Source organism: Mesoplodon mirus (assembly GCF_964341445.2).
Source record: "Mesoplodon mirus genome assembly, chromosome: 3".
NCBI lineage: Eukaryota > Metazoa > Chordata > Mammalia > Artiodactyla > Ziphiidae > Mesoplodon > Mesoplodon mirus.
In genome coordinates this window covers 137563566-137588474 of record NC_138978.1, presented here as the reverse complement: position 1 = coordinate 137588474, position 24909 = coordinate 137563566, and positions in this window count along the sequence as shown.

Here is a 24909-nt window from a genome sequence, read left to right as displayed (position 1 = left end):
GTCACCGTGATAGATTATGGCAAGCCTGAATCTAGTCTTAAACTGGGCAAAAAGTCATGAGACTCATAGCAGCCTGGTCAGCACAGTTCTCAGCAATAGGTCCACAGTATACAGGGTGAAATGTCAGACAGGACTTGATACGCAATGTACCAGGAAGTCTAGAGAGTGCAGCAGTGTCTCTCTACATAATCAGGGTTTCAAACAAACTATGTGCCAGCTCTGCTGAAAGCAATGAAACTTTCCAGTTCGTATAAAGCCTTAGTCATCTGAGCTTGAAAGTAGAGCACAGTGCCACAGTGCCTGGAACAATGTTTGGTGTATGTACAATAATAAGTTAAAACTAAATTTTAAAATAAATGTGTTGGGTTGTTTCTACATTTTGGCTATTGTGAACAGTGTGGCTAGAAACATGAGTATATAAATATCTGTTCGAGTACCTCCTTTCAGTTCTTTTGGGTATATCCCCAGAAGTGAAGTTGCTGGATTATATGATAATTCAATTATAAATTTCCTTATAAACTTCATCTTAAGGTCTGAATCAACAGTGTGTTTACATAGAGTTAAATGCTGATATTTTGTTAAAATGAAGATCTTTTATAACAAATATAAACATTCAGTTTTTGTAAATGAGTACAATTCTATATGCTATAAATAAAGTCTAGTTAGTTTTAAAAATTAAAAATAAATACATGCAGTATCAAGAGAATGTCTGTCTTCTAATAGACTCTGCTGAATTGGTTTATAGCAATCTTGTTCTACTGAAAAAAAATCACAGCATAATAATTATAAGGACACAAACTACAAAATTCAATGACTCTATATAAAATGGAATATTACTCAGCCATAAAAAAGAACGAAATAATGCCATTTGCAGCAATATGGATGGATCTAGAGATTGTCACACTGACTGAGGTAAGTCAGACAGAGAAATATCATATGATATTGCTTATATGTGGAATCTAAAAAACGGGTACAAATGAACTTATCTACAAAACAGAAGTAGAGTTACAGATGTAGAAAACAAACTTATGGTTACTAGGGGGTAAGTGAGGAGGGATAAATTGGGAGATTGGGATTGACATATACATGCTATTATATATAAAATAGGTAACTAATAAGGACCTGCTGTATAGCATAGGGAACTCTACTCAATACTCTGTAACGTCCTATATGAGGAAAGAATCTAAAAAAGAGTATATGTATGTATATGTATAACTGACTCACTTTGCTGTACACCTGAAATGAACACAACATTGTAAATCAACTATATTCCAAAAAAATTTTTTAAATTCAATGACTCAAGACTTCTTTGTGGTGTATCAGTCAGTCAGGCATCTATATTCAACAAATACTTACTTTGAGTCAAACCCTGGGGAAACACAAGATGAATGTTGCATTGGTGTGAGGACAATACTATTGTTGATTTGTAATAGGTAATGGTGTAATGACTTAAGACTGACTCAACATTGGAATATTTTATGTGAGGAAATCCATCAGCAGATGTATGTATGTAGGTATGTGTATGTGCAACATGTATGTATTCAACCTAAAGATTCCATAAATAGGTAACAATTGAGTACATGTGTTTATCTCCATGATTTTTTCCTAAATTTTCAGAAAAAATGAAAGTAATAAAGTTGAAAAAGAATCCAACCTTATGGAGGCAAAGAGTAATGGAGGGAAGGCAACAGTGGAGGAGAAATGCTAAAAAAAAAAAAGAAAAAATTGGTTAAATGAACACTTGATGGATACTTATCAGAATAGTGAAAACTAAAACCTAGGTCCCTGAAGATTAACAAATTGACAAAAAGCAAGTTAATTCATATTGTAGAAATCTGGAAAGGTCAGGGATTCCAGAAGTTAGGAGTGGGACTGAGAATTTGGTGCTTAAACACATTTAGGGTCAGTTAGACCCCACTCCCCTACCTCCCCCTGGTATTTACAGTAGGGAGACAGAAGGATAATTCTATGCAGAAATTGACAGAGGGGCTCCAGGATATTGAGCACAGTTGAGAATAGAGTTTAGAAGTTATACTGAAAACAGGAAGGGAATAACAATGTCTACACATAGAATGGCCAGAGTTATGACCTCTGTCCTGTACGCCAATCTCAGGACTCTGGGAGCCAGGCTTCTGCTCTTCCTACCACTGCCTTTGACGCCTGCACAGGTGAATGAGGCATCATTTACTACAGGGGTTAACAATGCAATTAACTGGTCCTTCCTAGATCATTTTACTCTTAAGTCCAAGGTCTCTGTTTCCTGCCCATAAATACAGAACATCTACTCATCTTTTCTCTATTCTAAAATATCTAATAAGAGCCAGAGATCTTCATATTTTGTTAAAACAGAGTCTTCAACACGAAAGAGGATCCTGAAACAAACAAAGAGAAAGAAAAGCAATTTAAAGGGAACAAGTCATGAAAGGAGCAGGAGAATCAAGGTAAAATTAATATCCTTCAGAGACAAGAGAAAATGCTACCTCCGTAAACAGGGACAGGAAGCTATGAAAAGAAACAACCAGAGAACATGCTATTTCAGAAGAGTTTCCAGAGAGAAAAAGCTAGTCACATACTAGTGGTCAGAAATCAGAATGGCTTTGAAGCCACTACATTAGATTGTAGGACACAAGATCTGCCTTTGGAATCTTGAGGAAAAACACTTGGCAACTTTGAGTGATAAACTCAGAAAGATTTTAACTAATGTGAATATACAGTAAAGACATATTTCGACATGTAAGTTATCAAAATAAGTACGTTTTATTCATTCTTTCTCAAAAAGTTCCTGGAAAGTGAGCTCCAAACGAGAGATAACATCAAGAGGTAGTCAACACTTGAGAAAGATGGAGGAATATCTCAGGTGATGGTGGAGCAGATGGTACCAAGGCAAAAGTCCAGGGGGCATAGGTCTCTGAAAGCCACAAATGAAAATTGGAGAGATTACCAGAAGTATGTGATAATATTGAAAGAGGTTTTATATAATGGTTGGTTTGGGAAGAACTAGTAATGGATACATTAACAAATAATCAAATCTTAATATTTAATAAATTATCCTGAGTAACAAATGATAATACAGTGAATAATGCAATTTTAGTATAGAGTTTATCTCTGTCATTGTAATATAAATAGTGACAACATTGTGATATAACCATACCAAGGAAATAAGGGAAGAAAATGCTTTTGTGAATATGTGTGTTTGTGTGGGAGAGTGTGTTTTGTTTACATGTGAATGTTCGTGGTCAAGTGAGTGTTGTAAAGAGTGTTGAATTTTCAACTTCTGTGGAGAAAAAGCAATAGTGTCTGAAGCTGAATAATCAAGACAGAGCAGGATAAAAGTAATGTTGAGAATTTATAGGTAAGTGAAGAAATGGCTAAAATATTTAAGGTGATTGCTTTTGCAGAGTGCTATTTGTATTTGGGGTAGAGTTTTCATTGTACATATGGTGATAGTTCATGATTTTAAAACTATGTAAATGTGTTAAGTTGACAAAAGCAATGTTTTCTAAAGCAGCATAAAATACGTTGAAATTTGTTGGAAGAAAAGAAACGTCATTTATTGAGACTGACACACCAAAGTTTCATTTTAATAAATGTGATTATACATTAGAAAGAGTCAAATGATGACTGGTTTCCTTGGGGAAGAATTTAAGGTTAGAAGTTACGGCTCTGACGTAAATGTAATTTTCTCTAGGATAACTGCCGTGAACCACAAGGGTTGGTTCAGTGTGCATCTTATATGGTTCTTATAACATCTGAAACATTCTCATCATAGTCAATACACATACTATTGTGACTAGTCTGTTGTCTGCCTGCCGCTAGGCTGAATGTCAGGGAGAGTGGGAAGGTTGAAGAGACAGAAAACTATGAATTCAATCATTGGGTCTTAGAATTACATCACTGACTTTTGCTCACCATTTAATCTTCTGGGTTGCAAACTATTTTACAATCTAAATATATTTTGAAGTGTGATCTTATTAGAGTCTCTTGGCACATTTTAGGCACATTTACAAATCCATAGCCATTTGTGAATTTGCATTGCAGTCCTAATTTCATTACTTTTTTGTTAGGAGGCATGGACTTTGGGAAAAAATGTAATAACATTGGTTTAAAAAGAGCAAAAAAGCCTTCATTACTCTTTGATTAAATTTCTAATCAGTATTCATTTCCAGTTTCTTCCAAGTTACACTAGAACATAGCAAATAAAAAAAAAAACAAATCACCAAGTCTGGCAATATTTAAAATATGAATGTCACTTTCCAAATTCATTATTTTCTTCTCCTCAAGGCAACAGACAGCTTAGCTTTCATGGCAAGAAAAAATAGTTCCTCTGTGGTCATTTCTATGCATTAAAAGATTTTAAATTTTCTAAGACATTATTCCAGTTTGATCTAACAAATGCTGAAGGCAAACACAGGCTGTTTACATTATGCTTTTTCTCCAAGTGAATGACGTTTACTATAATATTTCAATACCTGTCAGTGACTCTGATAATGGGAGAGTCTGTCCACTTTTAAATGTTGTTTATTTCATTAATGTAATATATGACATGGACCTTCATTTTTGAAAACTGCGTCAGTATCTTCCCCTGAAGGAAGGTGAACTGAAGTGAAATGAGAAAAAGGAACAACCTCTATTCCTTTCCTTTTCCTAAGACCCTTGTTAAAGTCACACTGAGAGTCTTGTCCTAATCAATGAATCCGAATGCAGTTTAATGCAACAATTTTCTGCAACATTGTTAAATACTATTGTACTGTCTCTAATTCATTTAAATCTATTAAAAGTGATCTCTAAAACTAAAAATAGTATTTTTCGTTTTAAAAAATGTATGCCAAATTTGGGCTTCCCTGGTGGTGCAATGGTTAAGAATCTGCTTGCCAATGCAGGGGAAACGGGTCCGAGCCCTGGTCCGGGAAGATCCCACTAAGATCCCACGGGCAACTAAGCCCGTGTGCCACAACTACTGAGCCTATGCTCTACAGCCCGTGAGTCACAACTACTGAGCCCGTGTGCCAAAACTACTGAGCCCGTGTGCCACAATCACTGAAGCCCAACAATTATTCCCAATAATTTGCAAAAGAAAAACAGAAAAAATGAGAATGATGTGACTTGTAAAAATGAAATTATACTGGCTGAGAAGCAATGTTTTGTTTTTAGTTTTTCTTTCACTTTTAAGATAAATAGGTTACAGCAAAAATCCATTTCAAGGATGACTATAAGAAGACCATTGCTCCATCAGAAGCATACCTTGAGTCATTGTAATATGCTAATTTGAGAGGGGGATGAATTTTATACATTAACATAACTAATATATCTGAATTTACAAGATTTTAACATAACCGAGAAAAATTCAGTATAGATTCTCATAGTAGGCTACTTTAAATATTTAAGAAGATAACAAAAGTTTTGTGGATCATTGTTAGAACATGTAATATTTCATCACTTTCATTTTCCTTTTTAATAAGTAATTTGAATAAACTATGGCTTGTATTGCCCAATATTTATGCAGTGGCTAAACCCAAATCCAGTAGGTTTAAAAATAAGTGTTTGACCATATTATAAATGTATATAAGCAGAGCAGTGCTTAGCTATACACTGTACATCCAACAAAAAGGATTGTGAACATACTATATGGATATCAGCTCACTGTACTGTTCCCCATCAATTCCCCAATTGGTCACTAGATAAAAAATATCACACTCTTATGTCCTGTTCTCTAAGCTGTTTTCTCACTGCCAAGCTATTGTATCATGCAATCCCCTGAAAATATTCTAAACTTTCCTATAAAAAGATATTTTGGATTGAAGTAAAAAAAGAAAGAAAAAGAAAAAAGTAGATTGCTTATTTTTTGAAAGAAAGCAGTATTCTATAAGGCTCCAATCACAATGCCCTCAATGATTTGACATGACTTGACTCCATGAATCCAAGGCTTGTGAGTTAAGAAGATTTCTGCAGGAGATTGCCTGAGTATAGGTTATTGAAAGTCAATGGGAGGCGATTCACTAACCTTGGTGGGGGAAATTAACTTGCAGAAATGTCAGATTGAATGTATTTCTTTAGCACATAGTGTTTTATCTTCATATAATCGAATAAAACAGAATAATTAGATTAAACTATTAGATGGCTTCTTTGTGAAAGGTGGGTACTTTCATCCTGATGAAAATAAACATTGATAGACATTTAGATTCACTTGTCAGAGAATATAGTGCCATTTGTATGGGACTGTATTGTCTTCTGCTTCTAGAAAAGCCTCCAAATTTAAAGGTAAAAATGAGCAAAAAAGTAACTTCCTTTAAACTCATGATTGTGTCTTGGAACAAATTGAAATCATTATTTGCACACCTAAAGCAAATAATAATAATAATTTGTTCCTTGGATTTTATTTGATCAAATCTCAGTGATTTATATCCAACCTTTCTAATGGTGATATGAGTTCATTACTGGAAACATACAATTCTGTGTGAACATACAGAGCTACTTGTAATTGATCTCTTTACCAAGATTTACTATTCCTCATGGTTGAATAATGACTTCATTTAGAGAACTTATAAAGTTTTCACCTTGCTTTCCCATTGTTTCTTTCATCAATCACAGAACTACAAATAATTGGAGGGTATTTTTGAGGACAGAGGCACTGGGAAAAAGCATAACTATTAATGATTTAATAACGTTTTAATTTTAAAACTTTTATTCCACATTAAATTATATTTTAAGGAAAGTATTGAGAGTTCCTAATTTGAAACTCAATATTTCAAAGTATCTGTGTTATATCTCTGAATGTGGTATATATAAGAAATCATAATCCATGATGGAAAAATCAATTAAGTGCAAATGACTTATCATTTGAAAACAACCAGGCAGTCTCTTATTAGATGTTAATGATGTTAAATTATTATTTAACAAATATTTTGTATTTTTTGTTTCTAAGATGCAGTTGAAGCAGTTGAAAAAATATGTTTTATGTAAATATGCTGAAAAAATTTGATTTCAATTAAATCATAAATGTCCATTGACAGAGTTTATGTAAATAGATTAAGAATAACAAAGAAGAATAATTTTTAAAAAGATACTTTTAGAGACTAAACTTGTATCGATCCACTTTACTGAGAAGGTAGCTAGAATCTATTTCATTTACAGTTTTATTTGTAAAGTCCATTTTAATGTTTGGTTTACAATCTAAATGTTTTTAGTCCAAATTCAGAATAACTTTTAAATATAATTGGTTCAGCTTGTATTGCTAGTGAGTTACCTGTATGAAAAATGGGAAAATAAATTGCTGATTTACTGATCTATAGATGACCCTGAGTGTAGTAAGTAAATGGATGTTTAAATATGTAGATTCTTAAGACATTGTGCTATTTTTGAAGTCTTTCTGTATACATGTTTGATAACTGATAGTAGGTACAGATGGTGGAAAGGCTCATTGAATTACCGTATGTGGTGCAACGTAAATGATGTTGGAACCGTGTCACAAGAAAGGTCCCTAAACACTGTCTGTTTTTCAACTTTACAGGGGCTGTTCAATTTGCCCTCACTTGTAGCCCTTATTTCCATGCCTCTCTGGGTTTACCCAGTTGATGAATATGGGAACAGTGGGTTAAATATGGCTATAATTTGGATAATTTATGAATTACAATATAAAAGCCTATCAGTATATTTTATTATTTTGCAAATATCTGTAGCCTGTTCTTGGTTTGAACTGGTTCCATTTCTTTTATTCCTATCCTTAGTAGTGAATGCTGCTATGTTATATACCACTGCAGAATTAAGGTTTAAAAAGGAATCAATTTATTTGCTCATAGAGTCTGTGAGTCATGGTCAGGATATGACATAGGGAGGATGGCTCTTTTTTGCTCCACAGTATCTGGGTCCTTGGCTGGAAAGACTTCCAAGATAGCTTCTTTACTCACAAGTCTCTGGGCTGGGCTGATGGACTGGCTCAGTTGAGTGTATTGATATGAGTATCTGCCTCTGACCTCTCCACGTAGTTTGGGTTTCTCTGAACATGTCATCTGGGTTCTAAGTAGGAGTGTACAAATTGGGGGGTGGGAGTTCCAAAGAGCAAATTTTCAAGGAGAACCACGTGGAAGATGTGTGGTTTTTATGATCTAGCTTTGCAAGGCACATAGCTTTCTTTCCTCTGTACGCTCTAGGTTGAAGCTCTTCAGTCTTCTCAGAATCAAAGCAATGCATACAGACCCTGCCTTTGAATGGGAGCGTTGTCAATGAATTTGAAGTCTTCTTCTTTGTAATATTGCTCAGCGATATTATGAGATAATGTAAGTATGGTATTTGTCTTCTAGTGTTTCCATACACATATTTTTAATAAGGTTCCTTTATATTTAATATTAAGCAGTATTTTTATAGTATACTTGATTTTTTAAGAGAAAAGTCCTTGAGAGGATGAATATAAATGAATGAATGAATAAACAATAAATAGAAAAGACAGTGGCATTTACCATTTTTATAATTAATGAAAAGAAGCAATGAATCACCTAAAGTTTCTTATATAAATATAAGAAGCATGGTCAGGTTCATGACTCTCCATGTCCTAGAAATATTATATTTATTTATTTTCTTAAATTCAACATATCTTGAATTTGTTTCAAGGTCAATGAAAAATTTAGTATCAGTAATTTGGGCTGCTTCCCCCATCAGCCTCCTCCCTTCCCTTCACTTCTCACAGGAGAAAGATAATAATTCCTCTTTTTGTTTTATGTTACATTTTAATAGTAGGCCCTTGGTGATGAATTTCTCACTAACTTTATCATTGCAGCTTATCACACTCTTTCTTCCAATAATACAGTGCTTTTTCTAAGAGGAGTTCTGGTGAATAAAACGTACTCTCTGTCTTGACATAAATATACATATAAATTATTTTCTCTACAAACATTATCTCCCCACATAAATGTCATGCTGTCTTGCCTGATATTTCTTAATATGAAACAGAATAGATTTCAATTTTATTTATAATTAATAAGTGTGTCTTGCCATTTTGCTTGGATTAGTTTCTTTTTTGTATCTAATATTTTCAGCTTATTTCAACAGATAAAGGCAACTTTGTAAGAATAATTGCTCTGAAGAGAGAAATAAGGAGTGATAGTTTTCCTGTTATATTAATAACTCATAACTTGACATATGGCACATGAGCTTTGGCAATGGATCACATTAAAACATATTTAATGTTAATAATAGGTTTGCAACTGGTATTCCTAAATGACTTTATAAATTGTATTTAAGACATATATTTAAATATGTAGATAATATCTCCAGAGAAGTAGAACTGCCAAAAGGATCTAAGGATGGGAATAATGGAATAAATATAGCTATAATTTGGATAATCTGTGAACTGCAATATAAAGTCCTACTTAATATATTTTATAATTTTTCAAATATTTGTAGACTGCTCTTGGTTTGAACTCATTCAGTTTTTCTTATGCTTATCATTAAAATGCTAATTTTCATTTTTACTTCCTACATACTTTATTAGTTGGGGTCCAAACTGTGATGTGTTGGGAGAATCAGTTTATTTTATTAGTGAATGATTTATTTAACTAATTCTCATTTTGCCACTTCCAACCTCATTTCAGAAATATGATTACTCATCCCATCAGTTATTATTAATTAAGGTCTATAATGTATAACCATTTCTACCCCAACATTATGAATCTTTATCTTTTTATGCGGTGACATAAATAGAAAATTAACTATTGCACCTAAAATTATGTTTAAAAAATGAAAATATACACACAGGAAAAATGTAAAATATAAAAAATACCAACATACAGAGAAAATGTATGTGTATCTAGAATGATATATATAGTCAAGGTTATTCCTTAATTAAAATGTGAAGTATGAAGTTTGGTTTTTGGTGATTTTCCTCATTTTCTGAGATTTCCTCTGTACCATATTACATAAGGTTTTTTTTTTTTAATTTTATTTTATTTTATTTTTTTGCTTTATAACAAATTTAATCAGTTATACATATACATATGTTTCCATATCCCCTCCCTTTTGCGTCTCCCTCCCACCCTCCCTATCCCACCCCTCCAGGCAGTCACAAAGTATCGAGCTGATCTCCCTGTGCTATGCGGCTGCTTCCCACTAGCTATCTACCTCACGTTTGGTAGTGTATATATGTCCATGCCGCTCTTTCACTTTGTCACAGCTTACCCTTGCCCCTCCCCATATCCTCAAGTCCATTCTCTAGTAGGTCTGTGTCTTTATTCCTGTCTTACCCCTATGTTCTTCATGACATTTTTTTTTCTTAAATTCCATATATATGTGTTAGCATACAGTATTTGTCTTTCTCTTTCTGACTTACTTCACTCTGTATGACAGACTCTAGGTCTATCCACCTCATTACAAATAGCTCAATTTCATTTCTTTTTATGGCTGAGTAATATTCCATTGTATATATGTGCCACATCTTCTTTATCCATTCATCCGATGATGGACACTTAGGTTGTTTCCATCTCCGGGCTATTGTAAATAGGGCTGCTATGAACATTTTGGTACATGTCTCTTTTTGAATTATGGTTTCCTCAGGGTATATGCCCAGTAGTGGGATTGCTGGGTCATATGGTAGTTCTATTTGTAGTTTTTTAAGGAACCTCCATACCGTTCTCCATAGCGGCTGTACCAATTCACATTCCCACCAGCAGTGCAAGAGTGTTCCCTTTTTTCCACACCCTCTCCAGCATTTATTGTTTCTAGATTTTTTGATGATGGCCATTCTGACTGGTGTGAGATGATATCTCATGGTAGTTTTGATTTGCATTTCTCTAATGAGTAAAGATGTTGAGCATCCTTTCATGTGTTTGTTGGCAGTCTGTATATCTTCTGTGGAGAAATGTCTATTTAGGTCTTCTGCCCATTTTTGGATTGGGTTGTTTGTTTTTTTGTTATTGAGCTGCATGAGCTGCTTATAAATTTTGGAGATTAATCCTTTGTCAGTTGCTTCATTTGCAAATATTTTCTCCCATTCTGAGGGTTGTCTTTTGGTCTTGTTTATGGTTTCCTTTGCTGGGCAAAAGCTTTTAAGTTTCATTAGGTCCCATGTGTTTATTTTTGTCTTTATTTCCATTTCTCTAGGAGGTGGGTCAAAAAGGATCTTGCTGTGATTTATGTCATAGAGTGTTCTGCCTATGTTTTCCTCTAAGAGTTTGATAGTGTCTGGCCTTACATTTAGGTCTTTAATCCATTTTGAGCTTATTTTTGTGAATGGTGTTAGGGAATGATCTAATCTCATACTTTTACATGTCCCTATCCAGTTTTCCCAGCACCACTTATTGAAGAGACTGTCCTTTCTCCACTGTACATTCCTGCCTCCTTTATCAAAGATAAGGTGACCATATGTCCGTGGGTTTAACTCTGGGCTTTCTATCCAGTTCCATTGATCTATCTTTCTGTTTTTGTGCCAGTACCATACTGTCTTGATTACTGTAGCTTTGTAGTATAGTCTGAAGTCAGGGAGCCTGATTCCTCCAGCTCCATTTTTCGTTCTCAAGATTGCTTTGGCTATTCGGGGTCTTTTGTGTTTCCATACAAATTGTGAAAGTTTTTGTTCTAGTTCTGTGAAAAATGCCAGTGGTAGTTTGATAGGGATTGCATTGAACCTGTAGATTGCTTTGGGTAGTAGAGTCATTTTCACAATGTTGATTCTTCCAATCCAAGAACATGGTACATCTCTCCATCTATTTGTATCATCTTTAATTTCTTTCATCAGTGTCTTATAATTTTCTGCATACAGGTCTTTTGTCTCCTTAGGTAGGTTTATTCCTAGATATTTTATTCTTTTTGTTGCAATGGTAAATGGGAGTGTTTCCTTGATTTCACTTTCAGATTTTTCATCATCAGTATATAGGAATGCCAGAGATTTCTGTGCATTAATTTTGTATCCTGCAACTTTACCAAATTCATTGATTAGCTCTAGTAGTTTTCTGGTAGCATCTTTAGGATTCTCTATGTATAGTATCATGTCATCTGCAAACAGTGACAGCTTTACTTCTTCTTTTCCGATTTGGATTCCTTTTATTTCCTTTTCTTCTCTGATTGCTGTGGTTAAAACTTCCAAAACTAGGTTGAATAAGAGTGGTGAAAGTGGGCAACCTTGTCTTGTTCCTGATCTTAGTGGAAATGGTTTCAGTTTTTCACCATTGAGGACGATGCTGGCTGTGGGTTTGTCATATATGGCCTTTATTATGTTGAGGAAAGTTCCCTCTATGCCTACTTTCTGCAGGGTTTTTATCATAAATGGGTGTTGAATTTTGTCAAAAGCTTTCTCTGCATCTATTGAGATGATCATATGGTTTTTCTCCTTCAATTTGTTAATATGGTGTATCACGTTGATTGATTTGCGTATATTGAAGAATCCTTGCATTCCTGGAATAAACCCCACTTGATCATGGTGTATGATCCTTTTAATGTGCTGTTGGATTCTGTTTGCTAGTATTTTGTTGAGGATTTTTGCATCTATGTTCATCAGTGAGATTGGCCTGTAGTTTTCTTTCTTTGTGACATCCTTGTCTGGTTTTGGTATCAAGGTGATGGTGGCCTCGTAGAATGAATTTGGGAGTGTTCCTCCCTCTGCTATATTTTGGAAGAGTTTCAGAAGGATGGGTGTTAGCTCTTCTCTAAATGCTTGATAGAATTCGCCTGTGAAGCCATCTGGTCCTGGGCTTTTGTTTGTTGGAAGATTTTTTATCACAGTTTCAATTTCAGTGCTTGTGATTGGTCTGTTCATATTTTCTATTTCTTCCTGATTCAGTCTTGGCAGGTTGTGCATTTCTAAGAATTTGTCCATTTCTTCCAGGTTGTCCATTTTATTGGCATAGAGTTGCTTATAGTAGTCTCTCATGATCTTTTGTATTTCTGCAGTGTCAGTTGTTACTTCTCCTTTTTCATTTCTAATTCTATTGATTTGAGTCTTCTCCCTTTTTTTCTTGATGAGTCTGGCTAATGGTTTATCAATTTTGTTTATCTTCTCAAAGAACCAGCTTTTAGTTTTATTGATCTTTGCTATCGTTTCCTTCATTTCTTTTTCATTTATTTCTGATCTGATTTTTATGATTTCTTTCCTTCTGCTAACTTTGGGATGTTTTTGTTCTTCTTTCTCTAATTGCTTTAGGTGCAAGGTTAGGTTGTTTATTCGAGATGTTTCCTGTTTCTTAAGGTGGGATTGTATTGCTATAAACTTCCCTCTTAGAACTGCTTTTGCTGCATCCCATAGGTTTTGGGTCGTCGTGTCTCCATTGTCATTTGTTTCTAGGTATTTTTTAATTTCCTCTTTGATTTCTTCAGTGATCACTTCGTTATTAAGTAGTGTATTGTTTAGCCTCCATGTGTTTGTATTTTTTACAGCTCTTTTCCTGTAATTGATATCTAGTCTCATAGCATTGTGGTCGGAAAAGATACTTGATACAATTTCAATTTTCTTAAATTTACCAAGGCTTGATTTGTGACCCAAGATATGATCTATCCTGGAGAATGTTCCATGAGCACTTGAGAAAAATGTGTATTCTGTTGTTTTTGGATGGAATGTCCTATAAATATCAATTAAGTCCATCTTGTTTAATGTATCATTTAAAGCTTGTGTGTCCTTATTTATTTTCATTTTGGATGATCTGTCCATTGGTGAAAGTGGGGTGTTAAAGTCCCCTACTATGAGTGTGTTACTGTCGATTTCTCCTTTTATGGCTGTTAGTATTTGCCTTATGTATTGAGGTGCTCCTATGTTGGGTGCATAAATATTTACAATTGTTATATCTTCTTCTTGGATCGATCCCTTGATCATTATGTAGTGTCCTTCTTTATCTCTTCTAGTAGTCTTTATTTTAAAGTCTATTTTGTCTGATATGAGAATTGCTACTCTAGCTTTCTTTTGGTTTCCATTTGCATGGAATATCTTTTTCCATCCCCTTACTTTCAGTCTATATGTGTCTCTAGGTCTGAAGTGGGTCTCTTGTAGACAGCATATATATGGGTCTTGTTTTTGTATCCATTCAGCCACTCTGTGTCTTTTGGTGGGAGCATTTAGTCCATTTACATTTAAGGTAATTATCGATATGTATGTTCCTATTCCCATTTTCTTAATTGTTTTGGGTTCGTTATTGTAGGTCTTTTACTTCTGTTGTGTTTCTTGCCTAGAGAAGTTCCTTTAGCATTTGTTGTAAAGCTGGTTTGGTGGTGCTGAACTCTCTCAGCTTTTGCTTGTCTGTAAACGTTTTAATTTCTCCATCAAATCTGAGTGAGATCCTTGCTGGGTAGAGTAATCTTGGTTGCAGGTTTTTCTCCTTCATCACTTTAATTATGTCCTGCCACTCCCTTCTGGCTTGTAGAGTTTCTGCTGAGAGATCAGCTGTTATCCTGATGGGGATTCCCTTGTGTGTTATTTGTTGTTTTTGCCTTGCTGCTTTTAATATGATTTCTTTGTGTTTAATTTTTGACAGTTTGATTAATATGTGTCTTGGCGTATTTCTCCTTGGATTTATTCTGTATGGGACTCTCTGTGCTTCCTGGACTTGATTAACTATTTCCTTTCCCATATTAGGGAAGTTTTCAACTATAATCTCTTCAAATATTTTCTCAGTCCCTTTCTTTTTCTCTTCTTCTTCTGGAACCCCTATAATTCGAATGTTGGTGCGTTTAATGTTGTCCCAGAGGTCTCTGAGACTGTCCTCTGTTCTTTTCATTCTTTTTTCTTTATTTTGCTCTGCAGCAGTTATTTCCACTATTTTATCTTCCACCTCACTTATCCGTTCCTCTGCCTCAGTTATTCTGCTATTGATCCCGTCTAGAGTATTTTTTATTTCATGTATTGTGTTTTTAATCGATGCTTGATTCATCTTTAGTTCTTCTAGGTCCTTGTTAACTGTTTCTTGCATTTTGTCTATTCTATTTCCAAGATTTTGGATCTGGGAAATAGAATCTTGGATCATCTTTACCATCATTATTCTGAATTCTTTTTCAGGTAGAGTGCCTATTACTTCTTCATTTGTTAGGTCTGGTGGGTTTTTATCTTGCTCCTTCTCCTGCTGTGTGTTTTTCTGTCTTCTCATTTTGCTTATGTTACTGTGTTTGGGGTCTCCTTTTTGCAGGCTGCAGGTTCATAGTTCCTGTTGTTTTTGGTGTCTGTCCCCAGTGGCTAAGGTTGGTTTAGTGGGTTGTGTAGGCTTCCTGGTGGAGGGGACTAGTGCCTGTGTTCTGGTGGATGAGGCTGGATCTTGTCTTTCTGGTGGGCAGGTCCACGTCTGGTGGTGTGTTTTGGGGTGTCTGTGGACTTTTTATGATTTTAGGCCATCTCTCTGCTAATGGGTGGCGTTGTGTTCCTGTCTTGCTAGTTGTTTGGCTCAGGGTGTCCAGCACTGTAGCTTGCTGGTCGTTGAGTGAAGCTGGGTGCTGGTGTTGAGATGGAGATCTCTGGAAGATTTTCGCCGTTTGATATTATGTGGAGCTTGGAGGTCTCTTGTGGACCAGTGTCCTGAAGTTGGCTCTCCCACCTCAGAGGCACAGCACTGACTCCGGGCTCCTCAATTTGGGATGATGTGTTGTCTATTCATGTATTCCACAGATGCAGGGTACATCAAGTTGATTGTGGAGCTTTAATCCGCTGCTTCTGAGGCTGCTGGGAGAGGTTTCCCTTTCTCTTCTTTGTTCTCACAGCTCCTGGGTCTCAGCTTTGGATTTGGCCCCGCCTCTGCGTGTAGGTCGCCGGAGGGCGTCTGTTCTTCGCTCAGACAGGACAGGGTTAAAGGAGCAGCCTCTTCGGGGACTCTGGCTCACTCAGGCCGGGAGGGAGTGAGGGGCACGGAGTGCGGGGCGAGCCTGCAGCGGCAGAGGTCGGCGTGACGTTGCACCAGCCCGAGGCGCACCGTGCGTTCTCCCAGGGAAGCCGCCCCTGGATCCCGGGACCCCGGCAGTGGCGGGCTGCACAGGCTCCTGGAAGGGCGGTGTGGGCAGTGACCTGCGCTCGCACACAGGCTTCTTGGCGGCGGCAGCAGCAGCCCCAGCGTCCCACGCCTGTCACTGGGCTCCGCGCTTTCAGTCGCGACTCGCGCCCGTCTGTGGAGCCCCTTTAAGCAGCGCTCTTAATCCCCTCTCCTCGCGCACCAGGAAACCAAGAGGGAAGAAAAAGTCTCTTGCCTCTTCGGCAGCTCCAGAGTTTTCCCGGACTCCCTCCCGGCTAGCTGTGGCACATTAGCCCCCTTCAGGCTGAGTTCTCGCCGCCAGCCCCAGTCCTCTCCCTGCGCTCTGACCGAAGCCCGCGCCTCAGCTCCCAGTGCCGACTGCCCCGGCGGGCGAGCAGACAAGCCTCTCGGGCTGGTGAGTGCCGCTCGGCACCGATCCTCTGTGTGGGGATCTTTCCGCTTTGCCCTACCCAGGTATGTGGGGAGTTTCTTGCCTTTTGGGAGGTCTGGGGTCTTCTGCCAGCGTTCAGTAGGTGTTCTGTAGGAGTTGTTCCACGTGTAGCTGTATTTCTGGTGTATCCGTGGGGAGGAAGGTGATCTCCGCGTCTTACTCTTCCCTACATAAGGTTTTAACTTCCTCAATCTTGAGACTTTTTCCTCTTTTTCTCCTTCCCTCTTCTTTTTCCTCCTTCCCTCTTTTCTTTCTTCCTGGTATTCTTTTTTTCTGCCATTAAATATTTCCTTGTAACCCATTGGGCTCTAAAGAGGGTTTGAGGTGGCTAATAGGAAGATTGCATTTACTAAAGTTCCTCTTTTTAGAAAAATACATTAAGTAATTAAATAACTATGGTGGATAATCTATTGGGGGGTAAAGTATGAGTGCAAACCTATGAAAATCCTTAGTAACTTTTTAATGCTTATCAAATATACCCATGAAATCACATATCAAATAAAAGCATAATTAGTTGTGTTTATGGCTTATGAATTAGAGTTCGTGGAAATATACCATTATTTTTCATTTGTCATAGTCTAATTTTTTTTTTTTTTTTTTTTTTTTTTTTGCGGTACGCGGGCCTCTCACTGTTGTGGCCTCTCCCATTGCGGAGCACAGGCTCCGGACGTGCAGGCTCAGTGGCCATGGCGCATGGGCCCAGCCGCTCCACGGCATGTGGGATCTTCCTGGACTGGGGCACGAACCCGTGTCCCCTGCATCGGCAGGCAGACTCTCAACCACTGCACCACCAGGGAAGCCCCCATAGTCTCATTTTGACTATGTAATCTTTAGGAACTTCATCTCATTTCAATTCAGCTAAACTTCTTTTATGTTTTCTTTTCTAGGGTGTTTTAATTCTGAATTAATTTTTAATGTTGAAGTTTTAAAAATATTTATTTCAGAAGCACTCTTAGAAGGATTCAGAATAAGTAGCAACCAATAGGTTCTTGATTAGAAACTCTTTCATTTGTGAAAATATATACATGGGCAAATGCATGTATATTGCAATTTCTCATTAGGGAAATTTGAGGCTGAGGAAGGATTCCTCTGCTATATAGCTTTTCATTGTTGTAAACTGAAATCTTCTTAGTATATTTCCTTTAAGCAACACAGCAGGCTATGGATCTTCATCTTACGACTTATGGCTTTTTGGCTTAATGTGATTTAAAAAATCCAAGTTGATTTAATCTGCATTACACAATAATGCTCAGCCAGATGCCATGGTTTTTCTTAGCGCATGAGGTGAAACATGCATGGTCTTCAGATCTGACTAGCCGAAGAAACTCTGCAACACTCATTTTTGGGACAATACTTTTTTATGATCTTTGTTGACTTTTAAATCTCATTATCTAATTGCATTATTTATTTTTTCACTAGGACCTTCTATCCAGCTACTCTTCCAAAAGCTGTAGAATGTGATGGGTCAGCCTGATAATGTCTCAACTTAAATACCAATTTTTTATGAGGCATAAATATTATTTAAATAAGACATCTCCTAAATAGTATTTTAAAAATTCATGTTTAAAAAATTAACTCCAATTTCATTAGAGGATATCATTTGTTCTGGAAGCATTTACTCTCTATCAGATGAAGTGCAGCCTCTGACTCTTCAGACTGCATCTGACTTCTTATAGACTTCAACATTATTATTTTTTTATTTGCCTGAGATATAGAAATAAAACTAACTGAAATGATGGGAATCTGTCTTCTTTTGGTGAAGACAGCAACATCCAAATATAAATTAGGCACCCATTTTACATTAAGCATGGTTATGTGAAAAAAATCCTGTGCCAGAAACAGGTATGTGAGTAAATATGTTTTAGATAGATTCAAGGCCTTTTATAAACTTCCCACAAGCTCTTTAAAAAAATTGCATACTTTGGCCCATCTGGATTTAGATTGTGGCTGCATATTAAGATACGAGGGCAGTGAAATTTTGAGTTGACAGAAACATTCATCTATAGGCTAGCTCATTTTATTGTGCTTGATTTACTGTGCTTTGCAGATATTGCATTTTTTTACAAATTGAAATTTCATGGCAACCCTGCACCAAGAAAGTCTATTGGCCCCATTTTTCCAACAGCATTTGCTCATTTCATGTCTCTGTGTCATATTTTGGTAATTCTTGTAAGATTTCAAATTTTTCATTATTATTATATTTGTTATGGTGATCTGTGATCAGTGACCTTTGAAGTTACTGCTGTAATTGTTGTGGGGTGCCACAAAGTACCACAGGCATATCAGATGGTGAACAAAATCAAAAGGTGTTCTGTGTGTTTTGATTGCTCCACTGACCACTCATTCCCCTGTCTCTCTCCCTCTCTTTGGGCCTTCCTATTCCCTGAGACACAAGAATATTGAAATTAGGCCAGTTAATAACCCTACAATGACCTATAAGTGTTCAAGTAAAAAGAAGATTCACATGTCTCTCACTTTAAATCAAAAACTAGACGTGATTAAGCTTAGTGAGGAAGGCATGTCGGAAGCTGAAATAGGCCAAAACATAGGCCTCTAGCACCGAACAGTTAACCAGGTTGTGATTACAAAAGAAAAATTCTTGAAGGAAAGGAATGATAACAAATTGAAACAGCTTTATTACTGATATGGAGAATGTCTTAGAGGTCTGTATAGAACCTCAAAGCAGCTACAACATTCCCTTAAGTCAAAATTTCATCCAGAGTAAGGCTCTACCTCTCTTTAATTCTATGAAGGCTGATAGAGGTGAGGAAGGTGCAGAAGAAGAGTTTGAAGTCAGCAGAGGTGGGTCATGAGGTTTAAGGAAAGAAGCTCTCCCCACAACATAAAAGTGCAAGGTGAAACAGCAAGGGCTGATGTAGAAGCTGCAAAGTTTTATCCAGAGGATCTAGCTAAGATAATTAATGAAGGTGGCTGCACTAAACAGCATTTTTCATTGTAGTCAAAACAGGCTTATATTGAAAGAAGATGCCATAGCTTTCATAGCTAAAAGGGAGAAGTCAGTGCCTGGCTTCAAAGCTTTAAAGGACAGGCCAAGTCTCCCCTTAGGGGCTAATGTAGTTGGTGACTTTAAGTTGAAGCCAGTTCTCATTTATCATTCTGGAAATCCTAGGGCCCTTAAGAAGTATGCTAAATCTACTCTGCCTGTGCTCTATAAATGGAAGAGCAAAAGCCTGGATGACAGCACATCTGTTTATAACATTGTTTACTATTCTAAGTCCATTGCTGAGACTTACTGCTCAGAAAAAAGATTCCTTTCAAAATATTACTGCTCATTGACAATGTACCTGGTCACATCCAGTCTATGGAGATGGACAATGAGATTCATGTTATCTTCATTTCTGCAAACACTACATCTATTCTGCAGTCCATGGATCAAGGATTAATTTTAATTTTGACTTTCAGGTCTTATCATTTAAGAACTACATTTCATAAGGCCATAGCTGTCACAGATAGTGATTCCTCTGATGGATCTGGGCAAAGTCAATTGGAAACCTTCTGAAAAGGATTCAATATTCTCTATGCCATTAAGAACAATAAGAATATCTGTTATTCAGAGGAAGTGGTCAAAATATTAATAGGAGTTTGGAAGAAGTTGATTCCAGCCCTCATGGATGTCTTTGAAGTGTTCAAGACTTCAGTGAAGGAAGAAACTGCAGGTGTGGTAGAAATAGCAAGAGACCTAGACTTGGAGGTGGAGCCTGAAGATGTGACTGAATTGCTGCCATCTCATGATAAAACTTGAAGGATGAGGAGTTTCTTCTTATAACGAGCAAAGAAAGTGGTTTCTTGAGATGGAATCTACTGTGAAAATGTAAGTGAAAATGCTATAAAGATTGTTGAAATAACAACAAAGGATTTAGAATATTACATATACTTGGTTGATAAAGCAGCAGCAGGGTTTGAGAGGATTGATTCCAATTTTGAAAGAAGTACTACTGTGGATAAAATGCTATCAAACAACACAGCCGACTACAGAGAAATTGTTCACAAAACAAAGAGTTAATCGGTATGGCAAACCTCATTGTAGTCTTATTTTAAGAAACTGCCACGGCCATCCCAGTCTTCAGCAGTCACCTCCCTGACCAGTCAGCAGCCATCAACATGGAAGCAAACCCTCCAACAGCAAAAAAGATTACTACTCACTGAAGACTACAGTGATGGTTAGTGTTTTTAGCAATAGAGTATTTTAAAATTAAGGCATGCACATTTTTTTAGACATAATACTGTTGCACACTTAATAGACTACAGTATGGGGTAAACATAATTTTTATATGCACTGTGAAAACAAAAAAACAATGTGACTCACTTTATTTTGATATTTGCTGTTGTGGTGATCTGGAACCAAATCTGCAATATCTCTGAGGTATGCCTGTCTGTATTGTACTAATCCTCACTGATGAAACCCATTCGTATGCAACCCTAAAGAAGCATCGAATGTAAATCTCTTATTTAATTCTCTAAAACAGCTCAAGGATAATTGTACTGAAAGTAATACTTATTCTGAAGTATGAATCATTACTTGATTTTACTTTCTTCATTGTCTTGGATACAAATTAGACATTGACTTCATATTCCTTTCCTTGTCATTTACTTCACATGCTTTTTTGGTAGATGATGATTTAAGAAAAATGAGCTTTAAAGTACTTGCATCTGATTTGTGTTAAAAAATATCAATGATATTAAAGGTGTACCTCTTGAAAGCAAATTGCTATGTTTAAAATTACCTTTTCAAGTATAAAATTTTCCTTGCATCTCATGTGTCTACCTAGATCCCCACTGTGTATAGAAGTTTGAAATTGTGTATTATTTATTAACTGTGACTGCAGTAGAGTATCATAATTATTATTTCTATTTCTTAGGGTCACTTGAAGATTTCTTCAGAACTCTGAAATATTAGAAATGCAATTTTTTACCACCAAATTACTTACTAAGAACATAGTATTATTTCATATCACTTATAAGCATGAAATTCCATGGCAACTCTGGCCTGCATTACTTGGTAGATCGGCAAATGACACGGTGTGGTTATTGGTCATGTCATTCATCCGTGTGGTTGTCAAGTGGTTTCAAAGCATTTTAACAATCATATTTAGACTAGATAATTTACTGGACACTTGAGGCTGTGATTAAAAAGAATTATGCAAAAGTAAAGTGGTGATTCAATTTGATTCATTATTTCCCCTACCAACAGAGTAGAGATCCATTTTATCATCTAGTATTAGAACAACAATCATTTTAGCTGCTGAGACTGACATGTAGGGGCTACATAGATCACGTCTCAAGACAATATCTGGGCTCAGTGGGGAAAGAGAGAGGTGGGTCCAGGAGGGGAAATGGTGGGTTAGGTTACATGGATGAACTTTGAAAGCCGCCCCATCTGGTCACTGGGAGAAAAAAGCACATCAGCAGATGTTGGTCACCAATATATTGTATATTCCCAAGTAGTGCACTCCTGGAAATTTTCCAGTCCTGGAAACCAAGACAATCTAATATTAGTTTTATTTCTTGACTCTTCTTTAATCTAATTGTTTCTCAAGGTGTGTCCACCTTGATAACATTTATCAGAGTCACCTGTAATTTTTGCCCAGAATGATATTTCCTGGAGCCTATTCCAAACGTAGTGAATTAGAGCTCTGAAAAATGGAGCCAGGAATCTGAATTTTAAATAAACATTCTGGTGGTACTTATGCATAATAAAAATTAAAAAAAACAACTGCTCCAATAATTTGGTCCAGATATCGCCTGCCTATCAAAATATAGAGACTAGTGATAGACCTAATTTGTGGAAATGTAAGAAGTCCATGGCTAATGACTATTTTTATGTATCATTAGAAAAATCCTTGGACACTCTTTGACCAAGGTGGAAAATTCAACATTATTCCTCTGACTGGGTCTATATCTTATATCCAAATTCTTTCAAGTAGGTCCTTGAGTTACCCCCCAGTAACCAAGTTCCTGGCTTATTGTTTTTATTCTTTTTTGGGAGAAGTGGCAATCCCTAATCTCATGACTGTAGTTCAATATAACTCATTGTTTTTTTCTAACTAATGATCTATTCTAATATTCTTTATTAGCTGAATTCAAACCCTTATGTATTCATTATTTCAAGACACTTCATCACAGTATTTCACAGGTCTGATAGGATATGTCACTGTAATTCCTTAGTGAATTTTGCTATCACACATTGCCTGGTGTGCAACCTATTACCTGCTCCTGTATTCTGGGGGTACTATGCCCCACATCTCAAAACTGGTCTTCTCTGGACTGCAGCTGGGTCTTCCCTCTTCCGTGTCCATATTTTACCCTGAAAGATATGGATTTTGTTTAAGATTCACCTACCACTCTGCATTCCAAACATACGAATCCTGTATCACACGCAGTACTTGGAACCAAAATAGACCCTGCTCAGACATACTTCATTATATGATAGGGTTGGTGATCCTTCCTTTAATACTTCTATTGATTCATTGCTTCTACATACAACTTTGTGTTCTCTTCACTGCCTTCCTGGATTACTGCAATAATTTCTTCTGAACCCTATTTCCACCTGTGCTTTTCTTTCCATAGGTTGATTCCTATGCCTGGAATGATGCCTTTTTGCAGAACACTCATCCTTGTGGGACAGGATTATTTTTTAACATAAAGGAAGTTTAAAAAAACAAAAAACTTTTGAGAATTAGCAAAATCAATCACGACTATATAAAACAGCTAAGACCAAAACAATGTGTCAACATGATTTTCTTAATTTGAATTTTATTCTGATGTTGGTCAATCCATGTACCTTTTTTCTACAAAACCCTGAGCAGCTTAGGACAGGGATTGTTTTCACTCATGTTTATATTTATGGAGCCTCACTCAATGACTGCACCCCTGAATGAATGCAGTTTAGCATATGATACTAAATAAAACACTTACCATCCTTTAGTTGTAAAAACAAATGCATAAAATCCATCAGATTTATTAACACTTTATCTGAATTATTATTTTTCTTTCCTACCCAAATTCTAGATTGTACCCATGATCTGGTAATTATGCTTTGTAGAATTAATATTCTGTACAATTATACTTAAAATAATTTGTTTCAAATAGACATTTCTCCCATGATCATGCCACATGCCACCTTGCCATTTCTTTAGTCTTTAGTGTTGTATAATTAGTTAGATATCGTATTATCTATTGTGGACTTGTCTCCAAGTTTCTTTTATTTCTGGCTGGTTATTTAAATTTCTTAAATTAGTTGGAACTAAAGTCTTTTCACATTTTAAGTCTTTTCCCCCGCTCTTTTACTACCAGTGTTCTGTGGTTTATTACTTCTGGGATTCTGTGATCCATAACATTCCCTGAGGATACCTTTTTTAATCATTAAATTCTACATATGTAAGTTAAAACACACCTTTTGGAAATAGAATTGTGTGATAAATTTCTCACATCTTCTTAAAAGAATATTCAAAACCTGTTAACAATGTTAATTCTAATTTGAATAAATACATCTCCTTTAAAAAAAAGTAGAACACAAATTCCCTTTATTCCTACTTACTGTTGAAATGCATATCTAAAGCACACAAGGGAAAAATGTGTCACAGATGACAAAACCAAAGCACTTTGGAATCAGATGGAAAGATTAGTTTTCAATAACACTGGAAAAGGCAATCAAGGAAGTATGGATATTAGCTAAAGGTATTGAAAGTTGCCTGTTGTCTGGCCTCAGTATTCAAATGGTTGGGACGTTCTCTTTCACTAGCATGTTCCCTGGGTTGCTTGTCTACCACTTGACAATCACTGAAGTTCTGTAGCCTCAGCATACTGCACTGATTCTTGCTTTTCTGAAGGTTGCTAGTGCTTATTCCACTCTAGTTCACTTTAGAGCATGAGCCTTCCCAGGCTCACTCTGAATTTCTTTTGTAAAGCTTCACATTTTGTAACATAGTGCAAATTGTTTTTATCTAAAGTGATTTACTCTTTCAGACAAATATCATATGATATCACTTATATGTGGAATCTAAAAAATAATACAAATCAACTTATTTACAAAACAAAAGCAGACTCACAGACATAGAAAAAAGACTTGTGATTGACAAGGGGGAGGGGGTTGGGGGAGTGATGGATTGGGAGTTTGGGGTTAGCAGATGCAAACTAGTATACATAGAATGGATAAACAACAAGATCCTACTGTATAGCACAGGGAACTATATTCAGTATCCTGTGATAAACCATAATGGAAAAGAATATGAAAAAAATGCATATATATGTATAACCGAATCACTTTGCTATACAGCAGAAATTAACGCAACATTGTAAAACACCTATACTTCAAAAAATAAATTTTAAAAAATGTGAAGTGGTTTACGCTTTCACTATTTCAGCCTCTCTGCCTAAGGAAATAGGAAATTCCTCTCTATATGTATAGCTGATTCACTTTGTTATAAAGCAGAAACTAACACACCATTGTAAAGCAATTATACTCCAATAAAGATGTTAAAAAATAGATAAGGGAAGATCTTAAATAAGTAGTCTGCAAAAGAAATTTGCCTCTCT